The sequence below is a fragment of the Antrostomus carolinensis genome, unplaced genomic scaffold (assembly GCF_000700745.2).
Source record: "Antrostomus carolinensis isolate BGI_N321 unplaced genomic scaffold, ASM70074v2 scaffold2295, whole genome shotgun sequence".
Lineage (NCBI taxonomy): Eukaryota > Metazoa > Chordata > Aves > Caprimulgiformes > Caprimulgidae > Antrostomus > Antrostomus carolinensis.
In genome coordinates this window covers 52,842-79,710 of record NW_010316923.1, presented here as the reverse complement: position 1 = coordinate 79,710, position 26,869 = coordinate 52,842, and the positions used below count along the sequence as shown (strand labels likewise).

Genomic DNA, 26,869 nt, shown 5'->3' with positions numbered 1-26,869 from the left:
ATACAGCGGGACAGTCGCCTCTTTTGACTGGCTAGTTATGCTGTGTTTGATTAGTTGAGTACAGATATACCTGAATCAGACCTGCACTTCTTTTAAAAGTATGGTATTGCAGAGCTTGGTATTAGACTAACTACAGCTTAGTGTTTATCCAGCTGAGCAGTTCTGCAAAGTGTCTACTCATTAGAACAGCTATCTTGAACTGAGTTCAGGTCTGTGTATACGACACTGTGTAGATGAAAAGCTCTGAAAGCTGTAAGGACAGCTCTAAGCACGTCCATGTTCTGCTACATACTGCTTCTATATTCATAATTTCTGTTCCTTGTCAAAACTGAAATGCTGTAGGGCCACACTACTACAATTAGTCAGCCTCATCAACCCTTGTAAGAAAAATAAAAACAAAAGTTGCAGGTAGGAGTCACTGCTTTCAAAGTTAAGTACTTAACTTTTTCCTGATTTTTAAGGGTCTAATGTGAATGCTTCCTATTTGGCCTAGAAAGCTTTCCAGAGGGAGACTGCAGGCACATGCAAGTGTCTACTTCTCTTCACTGTGGTATGAGTGAAATATCACCATTTAATTAAGAAAACTTTTCCATAATGCACTTAAACTTCTCCATAATGCACTTAAAATGTAGGTATTAGTCAAGTGTTTATGACTGGTTAAATGATCCCTGGCCAGGGAACAACATGATGCTGACTGGACTCTGCATGCGAAGTTCTTTGCAAATACTTTTGTAGTACCACAACTGTGAATATCAGAATTTCAGACTAGATACAAGGAAAAAAAATTTTACAATGAGGGTGGTGAAACACTGGCACAGGCTGCCCAGAGAGGTGGTAGATGCCCCATCCCTGGAAATATTCAAGGTCAGGTTGGATGGACTCTCAGCAACCTGATCTAGTTCAAGGTATCCCTACTCACTGCAGAGAGGGTGGACTAGATTACTTTTACAGGTCCTTTCTAACCCAAACCATGCTATGATTCTACTATAATATTTGGTACAAAATATTTATGCTCAGTCGGAAAAAGTATTAAGGTACAGACATCCACATGCACCAGATGCTTCCTCCTATGCATGAGGATTTTGTAGCCTTCCTTCATGTTGACTCCTCTATTCACAGCTCAGATAGACACAGCCACTCAACATCAGAGCAATTTGCATTTATTGGGATTAATGGTTTAAATTGTGTGCTTTATATTGTACACTGCCAAGCATCCACATCAGGCAGTAACTAATACATGAATGTTATGAATTTCTGTTTTGCTTATTCCCATATTGTTGCCTCATTTCACACTTTGGACACTGAACAAGGCCTGAACATATGTATGTAAATAAGATAATTCATAAATTGAGTGGTTTACAATCCCCTGCACTGCCCTGTCCCCAGCCCAAAGCATTTAGAATTTTTCCTGCCAACCTAAAATGACTGATAGTTGATTACAAAGATCGAAACAGATTTTTTTTTCTCTTTTTTAGACAGCATGTTCCATTTCACTGAAATTTAAATACATTTATTTTTGAAACAGAAACAAATTTTGAAATGAAGTCTTGCAGCAAATGAAAAAAACCACACCGTTCTTTTTCAGTAACTATTGAAACAAAACATTTTGAATATTGGGCCTGATTTTGTTTGGCACTGTACTCAATATTTGACAGCTTTGGCCTAAGTTCCAAAATGCTTTTGATCTGACCTTGATATGAACTTTTACACGTTTTTACATAATTCATCAAAAACTTCCACATGGTAGAAATCTTTGTTAAAAATAGCACGTGATCACGAAAGTACAAACTGTCATAACATAGATCCAAAATAAAACAGAAAAAAAGATTCAAGAACAGCATTATATTTAAAACTTTTTAAATGTATGAGTGTTCCAGCTTTCAAATTTGAACTTACTTTCCTATTAAGTTGAAAATCAAATAATTGTTTAAAAACAAAACCAAGAAAAATAAATTAAATTCTGTGCCTTTACTTCAAAGACATGAGTAGAACTGCATCAATTGCATAATACAAGTCATGACTCTCTCCCTTCTATAAACAGATAGTGTGCAAAGAAGTACATGTTACGGTTTTTCCTGTTTCTATCCTCAGCTACATGCATCAAGAACAAATATAGCTATTTTTTTACTGAAACAGGTTAAGAATTTGAGAAAATTATATACTGGAAAACTCTCCTAAATTAGAACATTTCTGCTGATGCCCAGACCATATTATATAGCTAGAATACACGATATTTAAAGCCCAAGCAGACCATGTCCTCACCTCCAGGACAGTCAGTTCTTAACATGATGGAATGAACTGAATGGAATGAAACTTCACTTACACTTTGAGACATCCAGCAGGATCTTAGATATAGGCTCTACAATGTCATAATAATGAATTCTGTTGAATGCACCAGCTTTATATACAAGATAAATTAGGGACTGTAAGATGTACAAGCTCTTCTAGGAAAATGGATCATAAAACAGTGAGAAGTGGCATCGGTTACAACGGAAAGGATTAGCAAGGGACACAGAATACAGGTTGAGACTTGGTCTCTTACATTGTAACTTCAGAGGAACATATCCCTAAGGTCCCACTTTCTTTTCCACTTCTTTATGACAGGACTCTTAATCCTTTCTCTCACAGGTGTTCTTTCAACAGGCACAAGAATTTTTGAGCAGGGAGCAGTTTTGTTTGGGTTTCACATATCCCTGGTTTACTAGTATTTACTTATTTAACGACCAGTTCCATTTGTAAGATAAATTATCTTCTGATTGATTGTTTCCAGTTTCCATGTCAAATTTCCAGCTTTCAAAACCAGAGGCTTTTGTGACTGACTGAAGGAAAGTTTGTCATATTGACCTGTATAAGGCTTGGCACTCTTGGGGTAGGTCTCCTGAATTCCTTGTTTCCCACAGAAGTCAATTATGAATGTTGTACAGGACCCTGTGTGAGCTCCATCTCCTGAACAAACTGTACCAGAATGCAATAAATGAACATAATAGCTCACCTGAATGCATTTAGGCATAAAGGCAGCAGGGTAGTGAAAGTAAAGGCCATGAAATTGAGATTTTAAATAGACTAGAAAAGCAAAACAGAACGTGGATACACACTGGCCCTTTTCCTACCTGATCCAATAAATTCCAGTCAAATTGTCATGAATAAAACCACTCGCTTCATTCAAGACAACGGCTTGGCTGAATACGTAGATTCAACAGTAGGAAACATGGAAAAAAATTGTAAATCTGTGGTTTCCACTGTGATTACCAAGAAAGTTTGGAAGAAAAGTTCCAAGCCCTGCCTCTGGGTTTAGATGAAGGTAAATGTTCAGCTGCCACAACTGTGCTGCAAAAGAGTACAATCTCTTCGCATTCTGCTTTCCTTATATTATGACCACAGATTAGCCATGGTCTAAATTCTGGCTCGGCCCAAAGAAACTGTGCCAGAGCAGTAGCTAAAACAATAGTGCGGTTTACAGAAAGAATCAGGAATGCAGATGTGCCATCTCTTCCGCTTACATTTGTTTGTGGCTCACCAGCCTGCAGTTTTCCATTTAGTGTAGTTTCAATGCTTTATTTAAACTAATCTTTAATCTTTAAAAAGAGAATACGGTAGTGTATACAGAAGTTATATAGAGATGGACTTTAAAACAAAAAAATTCCTAAAATCTAGAGCTGTCAGAAGGCTAATTCCTTTAGAGATTAAGTTGCCTTGTTTTTTGCTTAAAAGTCCTTCTAATAAAATTTAATAGGGAGCTAGCCTTGAGTGTGGAAGAGTAGGAACTGAAGTTTATAACTGGGGTGTAACAAAATAGGTTATCATTATCCTGGGGAAAGTCCTACTGCCATCAGAGCTCTAGTACCTCTGTGGGAACAATGGTGGAACAGTACACAAGTTGTACAGAAATGTCTCTTACTAGTATGGGACTTAGGTAGGTGAAATAATAATGAGGCTGTGAATGATAAAAAAAAATAAAAATCAACAATACAAGAAACCTTATGCAACAGTATATATCTCCATATAATCCACTCTTAAAGCATACACAATGCATCATTGCTAGAGCATAACAGAGGAAGATGGAAATGGAAACATAAACAGGAATGAACTGCATTTTAAATTGAAAACTGTTATGTAGACTTTGAGTGTTATTTACTGTAGCTCAAATTTGTACATTGAAAGTGAATGCTCTGCCAATTAGGTTCTGCTCCTGAATCCACTAAGCTCAATGAATGCTGGGCAATTTACTTAAATAAGGGCAGGTTGATTTCTCCAGTACCAGGAAATTCTGATTTGTTCAAATTGCACAGCAAAATGAATAACATTTGCTATCAGTGGATGATATTCTAAATAGGTACAGTCTAGTACTAATAAATTGTCAGACATCACATATACAGAGAGTGGGATGCAGTAAGCGGAGACAACAACCAGGTCACTTAATCAGGCTGCTTGCTGGTCTGACTCAGCTTTTGCTCTAAGTAAAACCCATCCATGAAGGGCCAACAGTAAAGTTCTAGAACAACTTTCTGGGGAAAAGAGGATACTTTCTTTCATACCAGTAAGAAATTAGATCCTTTTGCATAAAGTACTTAACAGAAACAAAGCAAAGTTTAGTAACTCCAAGATGCTATATCACAGTGAAAAATGAAGAGAAATGCTGCATAAGAGAATATTCTGCCCATGGAGTTAAGTCTAAATATTGCAATTGTTTTTTATATGTATGGGTGTTTTGCTGAGGAACTTAAAACAGATTTTGCTCTGCACTGAAGACTAATTTGGTGACTGCTACTTGGATAGGTATCCTCCTCGCATAACAGATGGAGGATGTGCATAGTGTTTTGGGGAAAGCCAGAAGGATTTTTTAGCAAGTTTGCAGCGTAATCAATGAACAACAAAAAAACCCAAACCCCAATCATAGAATCACAGAATGGTTTGGGTTGGAAGGGACCTTGAAGATCATCTAGTTCCGACACCCTACCATGAGCAGGGACACCTTCCACTAGACCAGGTTGCTCAAAGCCACATCCTGGAGCTTGGTAACACTGAATGAAAAGGAAATGGCTCTTCTCTTTCAGAATAAACTTCTTCCTTTTTTTTTGTCAAGTGAGATTGATATAAGTAAAAGAATAAAAGCCTTGCAGAAGCAGAGCTTTTTCACAGTTAGTCCATTGGCTGTGCTGGTTTCCCACACTCTCTGTATTACTAAGCGTCCACAGAACAGAAATCGACATGGCTCACTGATGTGGTGTCCATAAGGGTACACAAAAAAATTACATAAATAAAGCTCAGGACTGGGGGAAAACCTATCATGCAGCATTACTCAGTACTATTGCCCGTGAGACAGTACAGGGACGAGCAAGGATGTGGACATGTGCCATGTTCCATGGTTTTCAGCATGTGCTTTCCAAATCATGCCCTCCCTTGTGCAGTGGTGGAATCACAGGATTTCTGTCACAGGCAAGCTGTATCAACTGGCCTGCCTACCTATATAATACATAAAGGGAAGGAGAGCCGGAGGTCACAATATTTGTAAATGAAAGGCAGTCAATGTAACAAATCCATTTCAAATTATTTCTTAATTGTTTATGTAGTTGTAACTCAAATTGAAATTACATTTTCAAGAAAGTACGTTTAAAAATAACAATGAATAATGCTTTTATCTGTTATGGCCACTGCTGTAGACATTCAGTATTGACTAACCTTATGTGGTAGGGCATAGGAGGAAATATGGACACAGCCATGAAGTCCCAAGGGCAAACAACATGTGCAATAAGCAAACATCACAAAAGGTCTTCCATGCCCTTCTCAGAGCAAACAAATTCTACAATACTGACAAAAATCTCCAGCAACCTTCTTTCTCCTGCACAGGCACTAGTAATTTCCAGTCTGAAGCCCAGTTCAAAGTTAACAGCTGTCAAAAAGCAAACCCATTGCTCACCATCATGCAGCACAATAAAGCCACCATGCAGTGGTGAGGGGATGTCCTAACTAAGGCATAGCCCCTGAAAGCTGCTAGCTTCCCATAAGAGGTGGGTGCTTAAAACCAGGACCAACATTTTTCCAGCAAGACAAGCTGAAGTGTAATCCAGCATCCCCAAACCAGGCTGGAAAACACTCAGAGGATCTGGGGAGTAAGACTGTCAAGTACGAACACAGGTTAAGAAATTCAACTTTACAATTACCTTCATGGAAAAGTCACACCACGGCACATCTTGATGGTCCTGTCTAAATCTGTCAACCTACCTCCCTTGTTTTAACATTAGCTCATTTCCCGTAAACAAGAAGCTGTGCCGAGGGGGCACTGGACAGCACCGGGTGAGTACTTGCAGAGGATGCTCACACTCTGGTCTCACTGGGGGACAAGGGGGGTCCAAGCCTTGAGCATCGGAGTGGGGCAGAGGTGGCTGGGGGCAAATGGAGCCTGGGGCGGGCAGGGTGCTGCAGGGCACACGTCGCTGTGTCAGGTGGCTGCAAACGGCTGCACAGCGGCCAAGGCAGAACAATATGGAGAGTGTTTTTACAAAGGAAAAGTTACAGCACCGCTAACATCTGCAGTGGGAGTAGACAACGGGAGCACAAGCAGGGAGCACAAGGTAAAGGACACAGACACAGGAGAAAAAAAGGATGAGGAAAGAAGACAACACGTTTGTAAAGAAAAGCACAAGAGGACACATAAGTGTGTATGAGAGGAAGACAGAAAAGAGTCGTAAAAGACTTGAGGTAAAGGCAAGAAGAAACAACATTGACACACTGTAAATGAAACGTAGGAACTGCCACAAACCTGAAATCACACTGTCACTCAGTTTAAATAGTGAAGATTATGATTCCTTGGTCCAGCACATATATTACCTGACAGCATACAGAAGGAATTGCATATATAGAAGATCACCCAAAAGAGATACTGAAGTAAGAGATTGGAGGAGAAAGCAGGCGGCTGTAAGGACATGTGAAAAGTAACAAGCAAGAAATGACACAGTACACCTCTATTTAAGGATACCTGTAAAATAATGACAGTGCAACAGAAGGACTGAGGTCTTCCTCACAAATCTAACAAGGTTTCAATCATTAAGTCCACTATAATCAGTGCTCTGTAAAAGCAGGGCCATGAATTTGCCAGGTTTCATTAGAAAGATGCAGCTGTGTACTGTCAATTACCAATGACACTATGTCCCAAGCTCTGTATTTCATCATCAAAACAGTGCTGGTTATGCACAAATGTATCCTGATGTTTCTTGTTATTTATTCCCCCTCCACACCCTCGTTACATTTGAATGAAGTAACTCACAAAGATACTGGCCTTTAATCTGGCCTGGTTCTTGACATTCGCTTTTGGGAGACCAGAGTCAAGTTGTAAATTCTTGTACTTCCCATTGTAGAACTTTAAAGCTGCTTCTGGATTCTGCAGACTTCAACCATCCTTCAAAATACTGATTTACGTGCAATAACGTGCCACCTGATTTACGTGCAATAACACTTGCATACATGACAGAAAAATCCTACCTCGCACTCTACAGAGATTTTCACAGAGCTCAAATCATTGATCTCCATTTGAAATTCAAAGTAGTAGAATTTGGTTTGGTTTAGTCAAGTGAAGCAAAGGAAGGAAAAATGCCAGTGCTGTCTATCTGAATGTCTTTGAAGGAAACCCTGATTTTTTTTCTTCTTCAGTCCAGTTGAAAGTTCCCTGTAATAGTCACCATATATAAAAATGAAAACTAAGGAGACAAAAAATGTCCAGAGGCTGTTACTAGCAGGATCATTTGTTACCTTCCACACCTAGAGTGAAACTCTAAGGGACATTACTGACCTGTCATTTAGACACTCGTCTGAGAAGTCCTCCTACAAGATCCATCTGAGACAAGAACACGTGTACCGAACAGAAGTTGAGCCCTCAAAGCAACCCGAGGAGTTACTTCCCATACTCTGATCAGTGACAGCGATGACTGAGAAGTATATGTAGCTTTGAATACCTGAAGACTTGAAAGTCATGCTGAGTCTTCACAATTCTTCATAAGAACCATCCAATTTCATCTTTACAGAGACTGTGAAGCATATAGTATTTTCACTCTTTTTGGAAATCTGGACCATAATATCTTTTCCTGGGTTCCAAAGAAGGCTGAACTGATTCCAGTATTTTAGAACATTCTGGTACGCAGTATTACTCCTGTGTTTTTTACAGTGTCTGTTTTATTCCTGTAGCCAGGATGTTTACTTCTTCAGTAATTCAGAGCTTTATTACTGCAATAAATCATGAACTGTGATTTACCAGATTTAAAGATCCAGTGAAATTTTAAAAAGAAAATAGAGAAGAACAAAAGTATTGTTTTCTGCTCTATTTATCCTCAAACTTAGCAAGAACCTGCGTCTTTGCAGTGTTCTTGTAAGAGCATCCTTTCTAGTGGGTTTAAAAAATCCTGCTAATTTACAAACTAGTTTTCTTGTACAAACCACCAACCAGAGTATCAAGAAATTCTCCAGGCCACGACTTACATACATGGTTTGGATCCCAGCTGGACTCTTGCACATGAAAGGAAATGTATGTGACACATCTGAAGTTACAAACAGGGAGTATCTGACGTTCTTCCCAAAATGGGAAAGTTGCTGAGCTAGATACATTTTAACTTACTCTGAAATTCAGGGTGATGTAAATACCGAATGAGAGAGAAATCATGCCAATGACATTAGACTAATGGAATTAAGTTAGCAGTAGAAAAACAACCCCCCAGAAGTATAGGCAACTCAGTGCTAGGATGACCAAAGTACTAGAGAATACGCAAATAGAGCGCACTCATGACTCAGAGGGGAGTTGAGCTTAACAGAATAATACATATTTTTCTTCAGCTTTTATTTCTGTGATCTGGCTATGAGCCTAAAAGGATCTTCTGATCAGCTGTACAGTGCTGAGTGGCCTGAAATACACCTCCAGACTCCCCCTTATTTTACTACTGCGGAGGAGATTTGGACAAAACAATCATATTCAAAAGCACAGTGGACAGATTATTTATAAAGGATTTTTTTTTTTTTTTTCTGTCAGATTGCCAAAAGTGATTTAGTTTTCTGTATCCTCTGCTGAACTTGACTTTCTCTAGCACCCGTTCCCTCCCTGTGAGAACCCAGTGGTGTCAGTCCTGGGTTTCCGAGCTTACTTAGGGAAGACTCACAAACAGAGGTGGTGAGGGCTTTTCTTCTCAGTACTTGAAATAGAAGCTCCAGAGATATATTTGAAGTTTGAAGACTATTAAAAAACGGGCATTTCTCACTTGGCTTGTTTCCCATCTTCCTCCAATGTCTTTTCATAAACTAGTCTTTTCAAATAAACATAAGAGGAGTTCAGAAGGAAGCCCTGATTTTTTTTTTTCATTTGAAAACACAGCCATTTCCTGACTTGAGCATTCAAGTTAACTAAAGATCAATCTAAGTCTCTGGAATTACTGTTATATTCATCTTTAGCATGCCTAAGAAGACTCCACAACTCAGAAGAGCATGGACTTTAAGGATACTATGCCAAGGAGGGGCTCATTGCCCTGAGTGACGTTCATGCAGAAGCAATACAGTTTTCATGGTTTAAATAGATTAACAGAAGATTAATAGGTATTGTCAGTAATGGCACTCCTAATGATTCTTTAAAACAATCAAAGAAACATAGGCCAGTCAAAAAATGCTCTTACATACCATCTATAACAGTACATCCTTTTCCTCTAGAAACTTTCCAATAGGTATTTAAAGTCATCAGTTTCTGGACATTCAGCAGACATTGAGAGCTTTGTACATGACCTCATACAAGCTATCATTCAAACAATCATACATAATCTCCCTAAAATTATTGTGATATATGCATTTCTCTGCTTTTTGCAGTGGGAAAATGGGGGAAGAAGAGAGGTTTCTAATGTGAACCCCAACTGAGCTTAGAAAGTGGGAAGGAAGAACACTTCTCAAAGCCAAAATGATTACTCAGAAAATCCTGGAACCAGCAACTTGCTTTAATGTGTCAGACACTGCATTGCCAGTTAGTTAGGAATCTCCATCTACATTCAGGTTTCTGAACGCAGGTATTAATCACTGCTATATGTGCTATAGATTGACACTAGGCATTACTATGAGATACAGTTTTCCTGCTGTGGAGACCCTGTAGCTTTGGAAAGCCTGAAGGCAGGTACTGCAGAACTCATCTCCCACAGCAATCGTGCATCACCCTGCTTCTGGTAAAAGTTGATTTTGCTCCAATGCCTTAGTAAGAGAAAACTGAGCTTACAACAGCCTACAGATGACTTGTGTGCTTTTAGCCAGATTGCTGTATCCTGACTACAGTCTCAGCAACTGCGATTCCACCTACACCCCTGCACAGTAAGAAAAGAGTTTGCTACTCAGACAGGTCTCAAGAACAAAGTTATAATCACACGTTTTCCTCAAGAACGACTGCAAGCTGTAATTATACAAAATGACCAAAACTACATTTTTGGCACACTGAAGCACATGCGATTAAATGATTCATTCACTCCCTCTACAGGTGAGCAGAAAAACATGCTGAGTGCAAGAGGGTTACTCTTGTCCTTAAACAATAAGTACAAATAGCTATGAGGATAATTCATGTGAGAACATCCCTGAGTGATGATAATAAGTTTTACTTCAGGAAGTTATTCTGCTTTGGTGAAAAATTCCTCTCTAATTGGTGCTGGTTTTACTATTGCATGAATCAACATCAGGAGTTAAAATGGATTTACACAAGTGTTAAGAGAGTGACAAAACCAAGATCCAGTTTAGTTTTGGGTAGAAAGTTATTCTATAATTTCCTACTACATTTATTGTTAGCAGTCTTGTTTTGCATCCCATGTGGTTTACCGATTTTGCTCAGAATATTTAAATTTCCCTAAAAATTACCTTGGAATGTGTCTTTAAGGAAGTCTCACAGATGTTATCATGATGCCACAGTCACAGGTCTTTTGCATTAGTCTGGGTAGGTCCAAATGCAGTGGACCTCAGTAAAGAAGGTTGTTACCTTCTTTTCAACAGAAGACTTTGACAGCAATATTTTCCAAATTTTTAAAGGGTAGAATTTCAGTTATCTAAAATAAGCATATGTTGATTCTTATGATACCATTTCTGAAGGATATTTGAATTTTCCTGCACTTCTGAAATCCAGGTTTTCACCATCATCCTAAGTGTGGAGTTTCCCATGGTACAAACTGTTAGATCCTAATCCCAATGGACACATATTAACTGTAAATTTTCTAATTATGCACAGAAATCCAAGACACTTTCAGCAGTAATATGTAGAAACTGTTTGTGAGATTTTGCTAATTGTGATTTTTTTTTAAAAAAATAAAATATGCTGTCTTACAGGTCTCTTAACTTTTAAATTTATGGATAGTGTTTTTCTTACTCATATGTACTAAGAAATGTCTAAGGATATAGGATATATTGATATAATTTAAGAAAATCAAGACCAAATGGTAAGACTAGAAGTAGAAAATGTTAGGACAATAAAGTAAATGCAAACACCTGACCTAAAACAGCTAATGTGCAATGTCAGTATGTAAAAGAAAATGAAAGGAAAACTAACCAGCTTTGGCTCATTGTCAGTAATGCACTTAAATAAAACAAACTGCTGAAATAAAGACAAATAACAAGTCTGATCAGATTTTAATGATCAAGTACTATCTGAATAGGGAAAAACTTGATGTTTATGATGACTAATCCAGCATATCTCCCACAATATACTATGTTTCTTTATTGCAATTCTAACTGCGTTGAGAAAGTCTTCTTAATTATTCCTATTCTTTTGACGTACAGACAGCTGCTTTTGTTACAGCAACAAGACCGACGTGGTGAAATGTCACCCTTTTACGTAGATCCAGTTCTTGATTATACACTAAATCATACTGTCTCAGTTTCTTTAAGCAAATGCTGAATCTTGATGGCCCTGCAGGGCCAGTGCAAATTTGGAAAGATGAGATGAATTATACATTATGGCCGACGTTTCAGCAGAATTTGTTATAGACTGTTGCAGAATCTTTACCTTCAGATTTATAGCGCCAAATCCCTCATCTAACCTATAAACAATCCTGTATTTTCAGTCACTTCAGATGAGCTACAAGTAGCCCGGAATAAGTAGGTGGAAAAAGGAAGAGGAAAAAAAGGCAGAAAGAAGACAAAAAACCAAAGCCATGAACTATAAATCCTAACGACATCTATACTTGGAAGCCGCTTCTTTTTAAATACATGCTATAGAAAGCAACTGCTAAACAGGTACTAAAAATGAACCTACATTTTGTTACCCTTTGTATCCCAAAGAGCTGTATTTGCAAGGAGAGGTTTGCTTTCACCTGACCAGGGCTGGAGCTGGCTGGGCCAACACCAGAAGGGTGTTTGATTTCCCACATGGGTGGGGAGTTGCCCTGTCCCCCCACTTTGTACACCTCACTGCTGTCACTGCCACCTCACAGCACAGAGCGGAGCGCAGCGGGCGAGGGGATGCTCCCCAGCCCCTGTGGGAGGGCTGCTTGCTGCCAAGTGGATCTCAAGGGTAGGAGATTGGAAGCCGTCTCCAAGCCGGGAGAGCGAGATACAGCCTCACACAAACTCAGCAGTGTGAGGGAGGCCAGCGCTCGCTGCTGCCTTACTTGGTGAAATGAACACTTGGCCGAGTGCTTGACTGATCATCAGAGAGGCCAGAAGCTATGGTGGGAGATTAACTAAATAATTCTACATAAGAAGATGGTAAGAGTTCAGTGATGTACACCTGCCTGTGAACAGAAAACCCATGTGCAAATGTACAGATGTGGTTATTCAACTGAAATAAATCACACCAATTCTTCTGTATTACAGCCACGGGTAATATTTATTGTGGTTTTCCAAAAAGCCAGAAAGTAAAACCTGTGTTTGCCTTAAGAACCAGCCTAGGCTTATGCACAAGCTGTCAGCAACAGACAAAAACCCACTTCATTTGAAACAAATGCTTTTTCTTTCAGAAGATTCAATCTTTGCTATTCTGGGTAGCTACAACATTACTTTTAAATGAAAGCAGATAAAAAGAAAGAGCAAAACCTTTCTGTGGAAGGTTGACGTCCAAGAAACACAACAGAAAGGCAGAAGCTACAGCAAAAGATTAGATCTCAAAAAGCTCAGGACAGAGGAGAAAGACTAGATGGCAAAAGCAAACAAACCATCTGTAGAGTACGTTGCAACATTTCAGACCTACTTGCACTTACTGGCATGTCTACGAAGTGAACGCATCGATAAAAGCCCATAATGTTTGCTCTTCATCATTGATTTTGAGGCCAGAACAATCCTGAACAGTCAGACAGGTTTACATCAACTGTTAATGCCGAACCCTGCAGCCTGTTAAAAACATAGCTTTGTCTCCTGAAACTCTGCGGTAAAGACTCTACCAAAAGAACAACACTATTTCCACTAAAAAGCCCTTCCTCAGCAAACGTTCATTAGCGCTGAAAGCTGGTTGCAGTGCTGGACTAACCTCAGGAAAGCTGAGCTCAGCACTTCAAGCCTGGATGCTTATTTTATCTCTAGAGACAAAATTCTTCTTCAGCTGGCTTTAGCCAGGCAAGTGTTACAGGGTTTGCCCCATGGCCTTCAATGCTGAATTGGAAGTCTCTGAGCAAGGCCCCTCTTGTTGAGTCCCAGCACCCTCCTTTTATAGCTAGGCTGAAAGTAACACTAGAATAGGGAATGCAGTTATGCTTTGGAAAAAATAATTATGCCTGGAAAGGCTATCTTGATTGCTTCCACCCACTCTGAAACACTCAGCACCGCGCAGCATATAAAGATCAATCTCCAGAGGAAATATGCAAACAGCACAAGGGCCATTTGTAAGCCATTTCTGACAAGGCTCAAGTCACCACTGAAACCTGCAAAATTTTAATTTTATGGCGAACTTCAGTGTTTCTGTCACCTTGTTTATGTGAGTGACCACAGCAACACTACACTGAATGACATGAGCCATCATATTCTGGTGGTTACTCCAGAAATAAAACACAAACAACTTCTGTGTCTGCACAGGATATGGCATTAGGATGTATGCTTAGCACAGCACAGCAGCCAGGCTCAAGACAATGAAAAATTCAAATAATACTATTTTAATTTCAAAATAGGAATAAACTGTTGTTAATTTAAGAAACATGAAAATCTTTCTTTCTTCAGCTGCTCTTAGAGCTGTTTCTTTTGAAAAGGTAAGCAAAACCATGGATCACATCTGACAGTGTCCAGGTAATTGCACAGATCTCTTTAACAAATTAACCTTTACTGAAACAGGAAGCTGAAATATGTATCAGCTTAGTTTAGGAAAAAAAAAATCTAGTAGATATAACCAGTAATGGTCCTTTAACTTACAATATTTAAGCTCACCCTCCTTCCTTGAGACAGAAGAGCAATATAATAAACAAGAGGTACTGCAATAGAGACAGAGGCTTCACTGGTGACCTCTCTCTCTGCTCCCTTTCTCAACAGCCACCCAAGAGATGCTATGGCTTCAGGACTTGGAGAAAAGAGAAATGCAGACACACTCTTCATATGCTTTGTTTTGGTGCAAGTCTCCAGATGTTACAGCAGAAGAGAAATGGCAACAGTTGTGAGCAGAAGTGACAACAGAGGTGTGAAGGGTCGTGATCCTGATGACAGTGCTCAGGAGCCACATTCCCCGTGCTGCAGCATATGTGTCCAGGATTGGCTCTGCAAGGGACTTCTGAGTACACACTGCTGCTCTTGGGCAGTGCAAACATAAAATTAACAGTGCAATTACAATCCACAGCTCACAAAGCCCTTCTCCACACTTACAGGACCAGCAGTGAGTTTTGATACAATTCTCTGATGCAGTTTTATCATTATGTCAGGCTCCTAAGAACCTCACTTACCCTGACCTTGGTCAGTTTGGTCCCTTGGTTGCCCATGAAAGATCCAGTGCTACCAGGGACTTCCTTAAACATATCAAGATACAGCTAAGAAACCTAAACAGTAAATCAAATCATGTTCTAAAACAGTGTATTTGCATTAATCAGGAGGGATAGTACACACAATAGCTACAGGTTGAATAATCTCTTTCTGGGTTCCCTGCTAGTATCAAAGCAAGGGAGCGCAGGGAAACTTTCCATGCTGCGGTCTGTTGTGCCTGATCTCTACAAACAAGCCTGGCATCTCTTCTTTAACAATCCCAGCAGAGTGCTGTCAAAACTCCCCCCACTGAATGCTCCCCAGGGTGCTATGGACACGTGCCACTAGTGTTGCCCTAAAGCCTTCCTTGTTCTGGGTGGGCTCTACCATTTTTCTTCTCCCTGACCTCCTTGGCATTCTTTCTGGGTGCAAAGACATGGATTATTGCCTTCTAACTTCAAAGAGCTTAATTGATGCCCCTAAGGAAGGAGCTGAGGTGCTCTGATCTGCCACATGAAGATACTGATCTGCCATCTGGAGATACTGATCTCTCCTCCTTGACTGCAGTTCAATCAACTCCTGCAGCTGGCACAGCTGGCCATGCCACCAGGAGAAGAAGGCTCCCGGGCCACTTGCTCTTTCCTGCTCCAAGAGCCTCTATGCTGGACCAGGGAAGGGAAGCAGCTGACAGCTAACATGGGTGGGGAGAAAAAAGGAGTATTTTCCAGCCAAATTGGTTCCTCAAACCAGCTTCCTGTGTGACTGCAAAAAAACTTGTGTCAGCACGTGCGAGGCAGCAGTGAAGGTTTGGGAATGAGCAGCCAGGCACAGATGAGCCCAGTTCTTTCACTGGCAATTAAGTGCTTATTTTGAGGGGAAAAAAACCCCCAACCAAACAAATAAAAAACTTGCTCCTTATGAGGTCTCTAAAGCTGAATGCCAGTGATTCTGCACAGCTTTAAAATGATGCAGGGGCACCTGGTGTGGAGTAAGAAGCTCGAGCAGAAATCCATTCGGTCCCTTGTCTTGGCTTGCAGTGAGATTCCAGCAGCAGGATTTTTTGCAGGAATGAGCATAAAAAACCAAAAGAAAGCAGCTTGCATGGCTTGCACTTGCCACACGTGGACTTACGCAGAGTAATTTATATGGATTAAATGAACCTGAAATTTTGGATAACATCTCTGTGTTGACAGTATAACCAGCTCCAGCAATTCTGGCTCCAACAAATCTGAGATACGTGTATATTAAAGAGGAATAACCAATCCACTTACTACCAAGCTTTGCTTTGTTTAAAATTTGAAAAACTGAAGGAATTTTTAAACATTTTTTTTTTTAAATTCTTTAACTATACTTTTTAGTTCTACCAGGAAGGATAAATGGAAACGTCAAATTATCATTAAAAAGATTATTTTCAAAGTATAAATTGTTCCAACAAAACTAGGAACCAAAGAACATGGGAAATACTAATGTACACCATATAAAATTTCCAAGTTTATTTCTAGACGACTAAGCTTGAGGTAAGCATCCAAATTATATCACAACATTTCAAAGGAGAAAAAAGGAAAATTATGGTAGTCAAGGGACTGCAGTTACAACTGTAAAACAAAACTCAAAAACTTTAGCAATTTTTGGGATCTTATCTTAGCATAAGAGAGAAAAATTGTTGGAGATGCAGTTTTATCATTATGTCACTCTCTTAGTGAGAGTAGAGTGGGTAGACAGAGTGTCCCCATGACAGAACAGAGATACAAGATGCCAGGAACATGTTCAAATAAAGTATGTATCAGTAGCAGAGCTAACAATGCCATCTTCTAAGTCTTCCTTACACATCCCACTACAAAACCTGGTATTCAATTGCTTTGATGTAATTTATTAATCTGAGGTGACAATCTCAGCATCAGGTACCTGTCTTTTATGGAAACCTTCTTCTCAAATAATTCATCTATTCCTAAGCAGGTTAGATGAAGTGTTTTGCTCATGCTAACTATTCTGGTGTTCTTCATTTTGAAAATAACTTTTCCATTAGGAACACACACCATCATCCTGTGGAAATCTGCCCCAACTCCATTATGCACCATACTGAGGGCTTCACACAAAGGTGTAGCTAGCCGTACTACTTTTATTAAAGTGACTGTTCCTATAATGCTACTGTAGGTCAGCGTAGGTCTTGGGTCTGTTGGTGAGATGTTTGTGCTGTTATCTGAGCTGGGAAACCAAACCCAGTAGTGATCCCTTTTGAGTCCTGAGGGCACAGAACATGGTGGCACATGTTGGAAATTCCTATGACAGTGGCGAAACACTGACAGATTAATCTACACCTGGCCCCCGAACATGCCTAGTATGTCTCACCAAACTATAAATCAAATATGTTTTTACAAGTTTTCTTCTTTTAGAAATCACTCAGCAAATATTTCAAGCTCAAATCAGGATCCCTTTTCTCATAAAAAGTGCCAAGTCCTTTTCGAACTATGTTAACTGAGGAGCAGATTGAAGTATCAGTTGCTTAAGCATCTAGAGGAGCAGCACTATAAAGAAGGAGTATTTCTAATGCTGCCTTGCAGAAGGTAAGTCGAAGAGCCATTACCCATTATCACTGCAGAAAGCCTGTGAACTTGTTCCAGACAGCTGCCGTCATGTTTGACAGCAGCGGATTTACACAATGGGGCTCTCTGTGCTCCCGTCTGCCCTCAGACAGTTGCACTGAGCGAGTCCTACGACAGTTAACCTCCAAGGATGAAACCACCACGGTGTGGAAGGCAGGAGTGTTCGTATGCATGCACAGACACACATACACATCTCTTTTTCCCCTCTTCAGTGGTGTCAGAAAGGAAAATTATTTCCTATCCTAAACTGTTTTCAGATAAGGCTATTTTGAAATTTCAAAAAAGGAGAGAGGAGCAGCTAATGTAACTAGTAAGTAGGAGGTTCAAAGGAACAAAAGGACATATTTCTCCACTCGACTTGTGAAGGTCCTTATTACATGGCATTTAGGATCCTAAAATTTTATTTACCTGTATGTTCAAGAGAACAACTGTGAACTTTACAGGAAAAAATATTCAAAGGTAATAAATACCAAGGCACCACTCTCTGGCTCCAAACCCTGCCAAGGCATACACCACTGGAGGAAGGCACAATATTCAATGCTTGCTCTGCTCTGCTCTTCACTGTGCATTTGGTAAGTAACCACTGAGGATATAGGAGATAGGATATAAAGCTAAAGGAATTTTAGTTCTTCCTTGGTACAGCTATTATTGTTGTAAAATGTTTTTGAAAATGAAAGCCTGCAAAGTAGATAGACATGAGTATCAAACAATGGTGGTTTCAAATATTTTTTCTACCACAAAATATATTAGTCTTTATTTGACCAGTCAGCCTAGTTTCGTCATCCCTGGTCCATATGTGACAAGCCTAGTAAGACTTGCTGTGTAACAGAAACATGATACAAATTTTCTCTTTTACTTTCAGTCAAAAATACTGGGTAAGCTCCTATCAGTTCATAGCTCTGTGCCAAAAATTGCTATTTCATTTTACTGCTGCAAGGAAATGTGAATTATGTGTAATATATATATACAGAGAGCTCAGAAAGAGGAGTGTGGCAAGGACAGCATGAAATTCACGGTTTAGAAAGGTGTAAAGTCTTGTCCTCCCTCTTCTCTTGAACCCTACCCTGCCTCCTTTCTGTAAATGACACCTCTCATGCTTGCTTACAAGTTACCATATAAGCACCAGTCTGGGAGCGTAGCCAAGAGTGGGGCAGTCTAAGCTATATCCTCTGTTTAGTCCATGGGCAAAGTAATTTATTTACTCTTTTAGAAGAAGGCAGAATGTTGTAAGGGAGGATATACCAAACTGTAAGGAAAGGAAGCTTAATAAAGCCCTTCAACATGTAGTCATTTATCAGCAATAAGACTCATATTCCTGACCTTGTGAAAACACTCCTATTAATTTATCAGTTACCAGAATGCATACTACAGTCATGGTGGTTTTTAGCTTGCTCCCCAGGCAGAGAGGTGAAAGGCAACAGTGACTTGAAGAACAGAAGGACTAGAACATTTCCAGAACTTTTGCCACGTGCTTATTCTGCTGCTGAGATTGTACCAGAGTCAGATAGAAAAAGATTTACTTATTGCAGGTTATGGTCTTTTCTCCCCACCCCGCCTTGTAAATCTTGTGGAACAGTTTGTGCAGCTTTAACCCTCTCTGCGACCTCTACACCACACGTGAAGATAAGGCAGAGGACACACAGCTTTTGGGATCCAGTCACTGATGATACACCACAACCAGTCTGAGAGATGAACAGGAGGGCTCAACAAAGGGAAGCGACCATCACGGCTTGTAAGTCTGTAAACTGAGAGAAGAGCCAAAAATATCCTACTCATTTTCAAGTTCTGAAGAATGAAATGTGTGGCACTGTTTGTCAGCAATGTGTGATAGTGCGGCAGGGCCAAAGACACGCTAGTAAGAAAATGTGATTAGCAGAATAATCTAAACCAAGTGCACAGTTAACTTCCATACGTGGAAAATGAGCACACTTGGTGCCAGGCTCCTAGGAAGGAAAGAGTCAAAGGAAAGGAAACGTTGGGATGTTTTAAGTCCAGTTTGCAAAAAGACAGCAACTAGCATTTACCTGATGGTTAAGATCAGAGAAACAAATTCCCTTTTGTGCTGTTTCAGAGCACTGAGGATCTCAGATTTTATCACTTCACCTAGTGACAGAAATCCTTTTGCAGTTTCCATTTTCTCCTTTTGGTCTTTTCTTGTCCCCTCTTTGCCTCCCTGAGCTCCTTGCTTCCACTGATGACTTCCCCGCCTCTTTCCTTAAGGTGCTTTCCCTCTACCCTTATTTTCTTTCCTTTTCTCTTTGACATCCAACACTTTTTGACTGCAACTCTTGAGTTGATTTTCAGCATTCCCTTGATGGGTGAATGTGGCAATGTGCGACGCGTGGTTGCTGAATGCCCAGGAGAGCAGGCTGCTGCTGAGGGACAGATCCCGGCACGGTCCCAGGGTACAGCTCTGTTTTCTCTTTGGGGCCAAAAGTTATCAGCAAACCTCCTGAGGTGGGAGGGTGGAGTTCAGCTCAATCCAGGGTTGGGGGGGAGTTGGGGAGGGGGTCAGAGTTTATGAAGGGATCTACCCAAGCATCTTGAAGTAGTACTAGGGTGCATCCAACAACTGTGCTGCCTGCTCCACAGGGCACACTGAGCTTTTACTATCTAGACAACAGAACTCAACTACCTAAAAAGTCAGAAAATACCTTTTGGCAAACATTTGTGTGAATTCTGTTTTGCAACCTCAAGTCCAGAAGGGCCCACAAGAACTACAGCTTTGCTATATGACTTAGCACTTAGTGAGCACTTAGCAAAGCATGTTTAAATGCTGCAATAATAAACACAGCAAATGAACATCACAAGTATTACAAATGAAAAGGTGTCAAGTCCCTGAAATACTGCAAAGCTCCCTCCAAACTGCTGAAACAGAATCCTTGTCATCCTGCCTTGTATAATCTAGTTGTTGCATATAGCCATTTGTTACAGAATTTATAAAGGGATTTACTTTTTGTCACAGGTGCCCTGGTGAGAAACCTCTTGTTGACTCAGACAATGGCAATTTCTTCTATGAAAACCATCTTTTAAGTTCACATCAAAGATACACTGACTAGACATTAACATTTCAACAGCTTTTTAGAAAGCTGGCTTATAAATTAAAAATACCAGGATCAGAGTGACTCGTGAGCAATTTAAGTCCTATGACTTGATCACTTGCACTAAAAAAGACACAAATTTATTATGAAATGAAGAGAGGGTGGGACTGGCTCTACCATGCTTACTCATGCTGAACAGGGTGTACCTAGACAATTCCCTCATGGGATCCTTCTGCAAAGTGTAATACAGCCCTGTTCAGATTAAATTGAGAAAAGAAATGTAATAAAACACTCCCTTTTTAACACCTTAAAATGCTAATCTGTTGCTTCTAGTAAGACCAAACTGGTGCACTTCTGGTGCAGTGCCCAGATGAATCTCAGTCACCAGAAGATTTATGTTTTCCTTCTGCAGCTCTAGTGCACAGTGGAAAAAAAAAGTATGTCTATAGGAAGAAAATATGTAAAAAATATGAGCCAACCTTCCTGAATGCCAACTGCAACAACACTGCCTGGATGTGAAAGGCCTAATTCCTGGCGCTCCATAGCTGGCTTGGATGTACACTTTGCCAGTGAGATTTGCATCTCTTTGGTATGAAGCAGCAGACCAATGAGATGAAGAAATCCGGTTCTAATTCAGGCTCTGGAAGAAAGTAGGCTGTACGGCTTATGCAGAGCTTTCCTGTGCATTTCTTTGCCAGACTCATCCCTTGTGTCTCAGTATCACAAACCTGTCCTTATTTGCTTCTGACTTCTTGCCCTCATCACAGGATCCAGTCTTAAAGCTCTTGGGCTCGGTTCTACCACTTCTGTTCAGATGACCCTTTAAAGGTCCCTTCATAGAAGCCATTCTATGATTCTATGAACCCTCATCTTTGCTTGCCACAGAGGTCCCCCAACCCACAGTAACAGGTGCCTTCTCTTCTACCCCATCTAAACCAGTCCAACCTAGCTCCTTGGCTGCAGATCCATCACACCCGCTGTCCTGCACTTCAGCACGGCCCTGGATGCAGTACTGCATATCTCTTGTTGTCAGCCACACATGAACCCTGGCTGCTTCTCATCTCACTACCCTGAAGTTATGCAATGCCAGATCACCTTCATGGAATATCTACCTGATGTTAACAAGCCAGCAGTAGATAACACAGGTAGAGGCTGTAGACAGCTGGATCCAACTGCACTGCAGGTAAACTTGTTCTAAAGGACCAGCCAAACAAAATGGTAATGCTTTCAGGAAACTTCTCCTCGAATATGGAGAGGGTGACTTCAGGAAGGAGCCCCAAATGCATGCAAGCAGGTAAAGTAATGTAGACAGGCATCTACAGGGCCACCGAGACTCCTTCAGTTCACATCTACACAGCTGCATAAATACAACCCTTGCCCATAGCCCTTTCCCCCAGTTTACTTCTTGTCCCCACTAAATTTGAAGCTATTCCCTCCTCCACACTGCCTTGGCACCAACAAGGGGGTCACTGATCGCACACGAGAGACAGGCTTCCTGCTCTCCATTCCAGGGCTTGGCCTCCTCCCAGCCCGCAGCAGCTGGCTGTGGCCCCTAACAAATTCTGCTTCGTCTTTGCAGCCTGGGACACAGCGTGCCCGGACACCCTCCTTCCGCAGCACACAAGGCTCGTCAGTGCTAATTGCTAGGAGAGCCTGAGCAAACTGTGATGTCAAGGTCTTTGGAGATTTCAGATACCAAGTGCAAGCAAGTTTCTACTGAGCACACACACACACAAACTGAGAATTCTTCCAGGAGTACTGAAATCTGAGAACATTTTCACAAACACAGTAAAAGCCAATTCCCTGGTGAGCTACAGGCAACCGGGAACATTTAAGAGGGAAGACTTAGGCAATCATAGTCACATAAAGTAAGTGTTAGCAACACTGCCTGCAGCCATTCTATCATCAGTGAGCTTGGAAGCACAGAGAGGCACACAAAGTTGTGTTTATTTATGATGCAGTTATTTATGAGAATGATAAAGTCATTTAGGTTAGGTAGGATATCTGGGGTCATCTAGTCCAACCTCATAGTCAAACCAAGGCCGTCTTTGAAGTTAGATGGGACTGCTGAGGGCCTTGCTCTGTTTTGCTTTATCACCAAAGACAGGGATTCTGTGGTCTCTCCAGCAAAAGCTGCTCCACTCGCAGGGGAAGAATTTTTTCCTTACACTCAAACAGGTCATTATCTGTTGCAGTTTGTAGCACCTCTGGTGTCATATGCGTAAGTAGCATCAAGCAGTATGGATGCAGCTCTTCTGCCCACTTCCCCTTCTGAAGTGTTCTGTGGAGGAAGGATGCTTCCAGGAATCCTGGTTTTGCATTTCTCCAAAGCCACTAACACAGTTTTTGGCATTAAGAATATGAGAATGTTCCTTGCTATTTCATGTGTATCTCTCAGAAGAAACTGGCTTGTCCATAAAAGCTCCTGTGAATAATGGAAAACAAACCCAGTTTCTTCAGCTTCCTTTGTATCTCGTGTGCTCCCACCCTCTGTCCATCCTAGTGGCCCTCCAGTGGACTGCCTCCAGCTTGTCAGCAATATTTGTAAGTATATATAAAGCTCTCCAGATTGCACAATCCTGCAAGAACACAATGACTTAACAACAGTAAAATAAATATTATGAATATATTTTACGGATCCTTCAGGATTCATTAAAGAAAATGACTGCTAGCTAAGTAGTAGATCTGGGCAGTAATTACAGCGGAGTACAGGGCAGTTTTTGCAGGCATGTTCTACAATAAGTTTAAAAAAAATATTTCTAAAAAGAATTAACTGAAAGTACGTTTGGTGTAGGTACAGGTTACAAATTTCCAATTGCAATTCCTTTCTGTTAGAATATTCCACTTAGAGCAAAGCCACATATTTCTATGAACTGAGATGATTTAGATGCACTTCTGAAAAATATTTCAGAAAAGAAAGCACCATTAATCACTTTCTACACCTAGAAATTGGAAACACTCCTTGTGGCTGAACGTTGGCCAGTTTGTTTGAACTGGTGCCTACAGAGAAGCTCCCCAAATTATCCAACCCCTCCTTGGGAAACACCAACTCAAGAGAGCTCCTCCAGCATAGTAAGAGCAGTTATCTTATTCTAAGGCATTATTTTGTAGTGCTCATATAGGGTTTTATGGATTTGTCAGGCCACAGTTGAGTTCTCCTTACCCTCATGAAGCCTGTCTCCTCTCTTTTTATTATGCAGAGAAACAATGGGGAAAGTGGGGACCATGTGGCAGCAATTATGATATTCCCAAACGAGAATGAAAATGATGTATTTCTGACAATGCTCGCCATTGCAAGTAGCAGGGCTGCCAACCTCATTCCCACATTCCTAACACCCAAAACTGTGCTAGTGGCTTTGGAGAAATGCAACACCAGGATTCCTGGAAGCATCCTTCCTCCACAGAGCACTTCAGAAGGGGAAGTGGACAGAAGAGCTGCATCCATACTGCTTGATGCTACTTACCCATACGACACCAGAGGCACTACTCTACCCCCTTGGTTACACTGTTGTGGGTCAAGCACCCACTGAAGGCTCTACTCCGAAGTTCATTCATGATCTATACGACTGATCCTACTTCTCTAACTATAGTTAAAAATACATTTTAAATCTTTTTTTCAGATAAAAAATTAAAACTATTTTGGATTAGTCTACAAAGGCTGGTAAAAAAAAAAAAAAAGGCACTGAAAACATCAGTATTTGTAAATGGCAGTCTACCCAGATGTAAAGGACTGTAGTCACTGTGTTGAGTGAGACTGACAGAAACCTTGCAATGTAATTCCAAATATTTATCGGTGGTACTATTCTAAAATAATAATAAAAAACACCAAAACAAAAATAATAAATGTGAGAATTAGCATTCTGATGCATTTGAAATTGAAGGGCTAACTATGTTGAGAGTGGTGCAAGTACATTTAAGGGCCCGATAACAATTTCAATTAAACATACATTATTACTGCATTTTTAACATCATTAGAAGTAACAAAAATAACATCAGTATAGTAGCAGTACTGCTAAAAGAGGAGATAGAAAAATATTTTCTTTTTAATTATATCTGCCTCTATGTTCTTTGTAGCAGGAAGTTTTTCTGTCTGTCTTGGTACAGTCGTTAATATCTTTGCAGTTGGTCTGCTTCTTTTAAACAACAATGTGACAGCAAGAGAAAAAAAGGGAAATGAAAATGTGCATATTACACTGCTAAAAAGCTTCTGGATCTGGGGACAGGAGGAAAATCTGTAAATGTTTTAAACATATTTTTGAAGATCAATTATGAAGGTGTCTCTTCAAAATCCTATGCATTTCTGACATATCTAAATAACAGATGAAGACCACTGCTGAAGAGAAGCAGGGGTCATGTGCTTGATTTCCAGCGTTATCTAAAAAACCGTAACAGCTGTCCCCTTTCCCTTCCTATCTTTACAAAACAACTGTTGAACTCTCCTAACAACTCCCTGCTTCAGCTACACACATTCCTTTCCTATCTGGCACGGTACGTTCTGCTATGATTTCCAAATGTCCTCTTGACACACGCTTCTGCACGTACGGCTGCATCTGCTACTAATTAGGGAGGGATATTTAGCCTGGTTTGAGAATGAGGCTCTTCAGCAGAGAAAAGAAGCCTGCAAGTTAAAAACACCTTTTCACTCCATTTCTACTAATTTTTATACACACCTCAACAGAAGGAAAAGAACCTGTGAACCTTCTCCAGAAGGTCGGTGTGTCTGTGCAAATAGATTCAGGTTTCTTCCCAAAATGCTGGAAAGTAATTTCTTTTGCTTTCCTTTGAATTCCCAGTCAGATTGGCATTTTTCCACATACCTGTCCACGATAGATCTTTTCTATCAACAGTTGTTAAAACTCTGCCTAGGCTTGTACAGACTGAACAACAAATTCATACTGCCTAATCCAGCCAAACGTTATAATATGTCACTGTGGAACAGAAACAGCAGACAAAGTTATCAAGATGTCAGCAAACGTGCAAAATGGGCGAGAAAGCCCTTGTAACCTACATTAATTTAAAATGCCTTGCAAAAATTTTGGAGCAAAGGAGCAGGATATTTAGTGCCAGTAAGCGTTGTGCTAAATTAAAGTACATTCTTGTGAATGTTACATCAGTAAATATGATGCTGTTAATGCCAAACAACATCCACGTAAAGGATAGTACTTCAAAATATAGCACCTATTATATTCAGCAAGTTTGTACTCTGACTTGCAGAATGGATTTCAATACCCACAAGCAACAGAAAGATGTGTTCATCTGTGTAACAATCAGCAAAGGTGAGATTCATTTAATCCAGTTTTAGACCTCCACAATGTTTACACTACCGTCAGCAGCCTTTACAATCAGTGGAGAGAAACAGGTACAATTCACACAACATCTTATGGACGTCTGCTTTAGGATGAGCTGAAGCATGGTTGAAGCATGCCCATCATTCTTGTGTTACTGTCAGTCTATCTTCTAAAGCATCTCTGGCTATATATATCTATATCTATATAATTTCACCAGAAATGTTAGATAAGGAAGATTTACTTTCAAAATTTAGGTGATTTGAGTCCTTTGGTGACAATTTCTTACTGCAGACACTGGGCAGGTCAACTGAAGGAAATGCTTTGCAGGACCTGGAATTACAGGAGAGCTGCTAAGGAACAAGAAGATCTACAGAAGCTTCAGCTGTGGAGACCATGAGAGTTTCAGAACTGTTGGAGACAAAAGGAGTTGCTGTAAGGGAAATTCTGGTTAGACATAAAGTGTTTTTTTCCCCACAGTGAGGGTGGTCAAGGACAGCAACAGGTTTGCCAAAGACTTTATGGAGTTTCCATTGTTGGAGACATTCAAAACTTGACAAAGCTCTGAGCAACTGATCTAACTTCAAAATCAGCCCTGCTTTCAGCAGGCGGCTGGACTAGAGACCTGAAGAGTTTTCTTTTGATTTAAATTATTCTGTGACTGAACGATTCCATGACTCAACAGGGACTATGCAGAACAGTCGCTTAATTGTTAACTAAGCACGCTGTGCTTCTTCAGCTTAATAACATGGGGTTCAGAGATTCAACTTGGGATGAAAATAGTAATATCTGGAGCTGTGGTGAAAACTTTTAGGGCTTTTCAGAAGCAAGGCTTCCTCACAGAAAATCACTCCTGAAACATTTGAATACCCAAGATAATTTATTTTCTGCTGCTGCAAGAAACATAAAATTGGTAAACTCTAAGGGGAAAAAAAAAAAAAAAAAAAGAGAAGACAATCTGACAGACTCTGCCTCTCTTGATGAGCCAGCATTATGTGGCTTTCATGGTATACAGCACGTATTGGTATTCTTACCCTTCCCCTGCTTACATCAGCTCTCTTTTACGCATTTTTAGTCT

At 40.3% G+C, this 26,869-nt stretch overlaps 1 protein-coding gene across 1 annotated transcript in view; it reads right to left on the bottom strand.

Annotated features, from left to right (window-relative positions):
- Positions 1 to 26,869, bottom strand: part of GHR (growth hormone receptor) — an 82,129-nt gene that overhangs the window by 15,863 nt on the left and 39,397 nt on the right. The window lies entirely within an intron of this gene.